Source organism: Schistocerca serialis, unplaced genomic scaffold (assembly GCF_023864345.2).
Source record: "Schistocerca serialis cubense isolate TAMUIC-IGC-003099 unplaced genomic scaffold, iqSchSeri2.2 HiC_scaffold_1131, whole genome shotgun sequence".
Classification (NCBI taxonomy): domain Eukaryota; kingdom Metazoa; phylum Arthropoda; class Insecta; order Orthoptera; family Acrididae; genus Schistocerca; species Schistocerca serialis.
This window is the reverse complement of record NW_026047328.1, coordinates 1-5,000: the sequence shown is the minus strand read 5'-3', so window position 1 is coordinate 5,000 and position 5,000 is coordinate 1.

Below are 5,000 nucleotides of genomic sequence, written 5' to 3'. Positions count from 1 at the left end.
CCTATATCGTACCTTAACCTAACCTATATCGTACCTTAACCTAACCTATATCGTACCTTAACCTAACCTATATCGTGCCTTAACCTAACCTATATCGTGCCTTAACCTAACCTATATCGTGCCTTAACCTAACCTATATCGTGCCTTAACCTAACCTATATCGTGCCTTAACCTAACCTATATCGTGCCTTAACCTAACCTATATCGTGCCTTAACCTAACCTATATCGTGCCTTAACCTAACCTAATTTGTGCCTTAACCTAACCTAATTTGTGCCTTAACCTAACCTAATTTGTGCCTTAACCTAACCTAATTTGTGCCTTAACCTAACCTAATTTGTGCCTTAACCTAACCTAATTTGTGCCTTAACCTAACCTAATTTGTGCCTTAACCTAACCTAATTTGTGCCGTAACCTAACCTAATTTGTGCCGTAACGTAACCCATGTTGTGCCGTAACGTAACCCATGTTGTGCCGTAACGTAACCCATGTTGTGCCGTAACGTAACCCATGTTGTGCCGTAACGTAACCCATGTTGTGCCGTAACGTAACCCATGTTGTGCCGTAACGTAACCCATGTTGTGCCGTAACGTAACCCATGTTGTGCCGTAACGTAACCCATGTTGTGCCGTAACCTAACCCATGTTGTGCCTTAACCTAACCCATGTTGTGCCTTAACCTAACCCATGTTGTGCCTTAACCTAACCCATGTTGTGCCTTAACCTAACCCATGTTGTGCCTTAACCTAACCCATGTTGTGCCTTAACCTAACCCATGTTGTGCCTTAACCTAACCCACGTTGTGCCTTAACCTAACCTACGTTGTGCCTTAACCTAACCCATGTTGTGCCTTAACCTAACCCATGTTGTGCCTTAACCTAACCCATGTTGTGCCTTAACCTAACCCATGTTGTGCCTTAACCTAACCCATGTTGTGCCTTAACCTAACCCATGTTGTGCCTTAACCTAACCCATGTTGTGCCTTAACCTAACCCATGGTGTGCCTTAACCTAACCCATGTTGTGCCTTAACCTAACCCATGTTGTGCCTTAACCTAACCCACATTGTGCCTTAACCTAACCCACGTTGTGCCTTAACCTAACCCACGTTGTGCCTTAACCTAACCCACGTTGTGCCTTAACCTAACCTACGTTGTGCCTTAACCTAACCCATGTTGTGCCTTAACCTAACCCATGTTGTGCCTTAACCTAACCCATGTTGTGCCTTAACCTAACCCATGTTGTGCCTTAACCTAACCCATGTTGTGCCTTAACCTAACCCATGGTGTGCCTTAACCTAACCCATGGTGTGCCTTAACCTAACCCATGGTGTGCCTTAACCTAACCCATGTTGTGCCTTAACCTAACCCATGTTGTGCCTTAACCTAACCCATGTTGTGCCTTAACCTAACCCATGTTGTGCCTTAACCTAACCCATGTTGTGCCTTAACCTAACCCATGTTGTGCCTTAACCTAACCCATGTTGTGCCTTAACCTAACCCATGTTGTGCCTTAACCTAACCCATGTTGTGCCTTAACCTAACCCATGTTGTGCCTTAACCTAACCCATGTTGTGCCTTAACCTAACCCATGTTGTGCCTTAACCTAACCCATGTTGTGCCTTAACCTAACCCATGTTGTGCCTTAACCTAACCCATGTTGTGCCTTAACCTAACCCATGTTGTGCCTTAACCTAACCCATGTTGTGCCTTAACCTAACCCATGTTGTGCCTTAACCTAACCCATGTTGTGCCTTAACCTAACCCATGTTGTGCCTTAACCTAACCCATGTTGTGCCTTAACCTAACCCATGTTGTGCCTTAACCTAACCCATGTTGTGCCTTAACCTAACCCATGTTGTGCCTTAACCTAACCCATGTTGTGCCTTAACCTAACCCATGTTGTGCCTTAACCTAACCCATGTTGTGCCTTAACCTAACCCATGTTGTGCCTTAACCTAACCCATGTTGTGCCTTAACCTAACCCATGTTGTGCCTTAACCTAACCCATGTTGTGCCTTAACCTAACCCATGTTGTGCCTTAACCTAACCCATGTTGTGCCTTAACCTAACCCATGTTGTGCCTTAACGTAACCCATGTTGTGCCTTAACGTAACCCATGTTGTGCCTTAACCTAACCTATAATGTGCCTTAACCTAACCTAAAGTGCGCCGTAACCTAAACTATATTGCGCCTTAACCTGACGCACGTTGTCGCTGAACCTGCTCTGTAATTGTTATGCAACCCGTTAAAGTAGTGTAGTGTTGCCTAACCGCAACCCTCGCAATATAGTTCGCTACTCGCACTGCCCGGTCCCCTGTGTATCGCGTCATGTTAAACACCTTGCAGGTGTTGCTGACTTTCCACATGCTCCTGCTATACACTGTAGTGTGGATAGCAGCAGGACGTACATGCCCCCCCCCCTTCCCCCCTGCCTTCGCAAGCTGGTCGGTGAGAAGTTTGCATGTTCAATGCCCTTCGCATGCCGACGTACTCAGCCTACGTTGTGGTACGGCCTGTCACCTGTCCGCCGATGTACGCAAAACCCACAAACTGTACTGCACATTGCTCCGTATGTACTGAATGATACATCGTGGCCCATGTGACCGTATGACGACAGCGCCTAGCAACGGCGGACCATACAGTCCAAATATTGTGCACGCAGCTACGTGTCGTCTCCCTATAAGAGCTGGATTGCAGTGTGGTACGCCATACAGACGTGTGGGAGGAACGGACGCCCTGGATGGCGATCAGCATGAGCAGTCTGTTGATGTAGTGGAGCGTGTATTCGGACGTAGTCGTCTCTTCTCACACACCGTGATAGCATGTTGCACCGCGTTCCACATCTGCGACATGCTGCAGAGGCGGGCTGACAGTCGTTCGCGCAATGGACACCGCATACGTACGGGGTCTACCTTCCACGTGTTCTCTAGGCGTGCACATGTTGTTGCGTCTATGTGGGCAGACGTAGTGTGTTGTGACACCTGACACAGGCATGCAATACTCGTTGCAAATGGCGATGGACGTGTACGTTTGCTGGTGACGTTACGCAAATGAACAACCGGTAACCCGTTGTGGTGCGGTTGTTCTCGCTAGAGGTGAATCAGTGTTGGCGACGATCGGTCGAGCTATTAACCGGTTGTTTCAGGGATACCCACCATGCCCACGAACGTGAAAGGGGACCCACCATGCCCACGAACGTGAAAGGGGATCTGGGTGTGAGGCGATACGCGGCGGTGGCTGGGTGGGACCGTCCCCGGCCGGTGAGGGGGGGCCGCCCGGCGTGCTGGCAGCGCGGTGCGTGGGCGCACGCGCTACAGCCGGCTGGTGGGGGCGGCCGGTGGCAGGCGCGCCGGCCGACGGACGCGGCAGGCGGCGCAGCTGCGCGCCGGCGCCCCCTGCTCGCGGCGCCTTGCGGCCAAAGTAGGTCCTCGCGGGCCCGGTGCGAAGCGCGGTGGCCATCTGCAGTGTGCTGGTCCGATTGAGGACTTTGTGCGCTGAGGATGCGCCGCCGCCCGGCGCTCGGCGCCGCGACGCCGTCTGCTGCTCGGTCGCCCCAGCGGTTCTCGCAGGTGGTTTGTATCGCAGCTGTGCGGACGTGTTGGCGCGTGCGCTGTGCTGGGAGAGTTCGCTTCGGCACCCAAGTAGGGCTTTTGTCCTTCTGTGGCGCTGGCGTTGGAGCTGCCGGTCACCGTAGGTGGCGCGTGTTGTCTCCCGCCGGCAATGCCACGACAGCACGCTCCCGGGCCTCTGTCGGCAGCGGCAAGCTCAGTTGGGAGCACGGGTGGTCGCACCTAAAGCGTCTACTCGCCTAACTCCGGGCGATTGCGCCTCTCTCGAACCCGACCAAGTACTTAGGACGGCGCTGCGCGCCGCCGGGACCTGAGAGGGTTTCGAGGTGTGTTGTGCAGGGGAGCTCAGCCTCCTCCTGTTTGCAGAATAATTGAGCGGACGCTTGCGTGTTCGCGCGGGCCCCCGGGACACACTCCCGGGCGGCCGGCTGCTCAGCTCTAGTTGACGCAGCTCCCTGGTTGATCCTGCCAGTAGTCATATGCTTGTCTCAAAGATTAAGCCATGCATGTCTCAGTACAAGCCGCATTAAGGTGAAACCGCGAATGGCTCATTAAATCAGTTATGGTTCCTTAGATCGTACCCACGTTACTTGGATAACTGTGGTAATTCTAGAGCTAATACATGCAAACAGAGTCCCGACCAGAGATGGAAGGGACGCTTTTATTAGATCAAAACCAATCGGTCGGCTCGTCCGGTCCGTTTGCCTTGGTGACTCTGAATAACTTAGGGCTGATCGCACGGTCCTCGTACCGGCGACGCATCTTTCAAATGTCTGCCTTATCAACTGTCGATGGTAGGTTCTGCGCCTACCATGGTTGTAACGGGTAACGGGGAATCAGGGTTCGATTCCGGAGAGGGAGCCTGAGAAACGGCTACCACATCCAAGGAAGGCAGCAGGCGCGCAAATTACCCACTCCCGGCACGGGGAGGTAGTGACGAAAAATAACGATACGGGACTCATCCGAGGCCCCGTAATCGGAATGAGTACACTTTAAATCCTTTAACGAGTATCTATTGGAGGGCAAGTCTGGTGCCAGCAGCCGCGGTAATTCCAGCTCCAATAGCGTATATTAAAGTTGTTGCGGTTAAAAAGCTCGTAGTTGGATTTGTGTCCCACGCTGTTGGTTCACCGCCCGTCGGTGTTTAACTGGCATGTATCGTGGGACGTCCTGCCGGTGGGGCGAGCCGAAGGCGTGCGACCGCCTCGTGCGTGCTCGTGCGTCCCGAGGCGGACCCCGTTGAAATCCTACCAGGGTGCTCTTTATTGAGTGTCTCGGTGGGCCGGCACGTTTACTTTGAACAAATTAGAGTGCTTAAAGCAGGCAAGCCCGCCTGAATACTGTGTGCATGGAATAATGGAATAGGACCTCGGTTCTATTTTGTTGGTTTTCGGAACCCGAGGTAATGATTAATAGGGACAGGCGGGGGCAT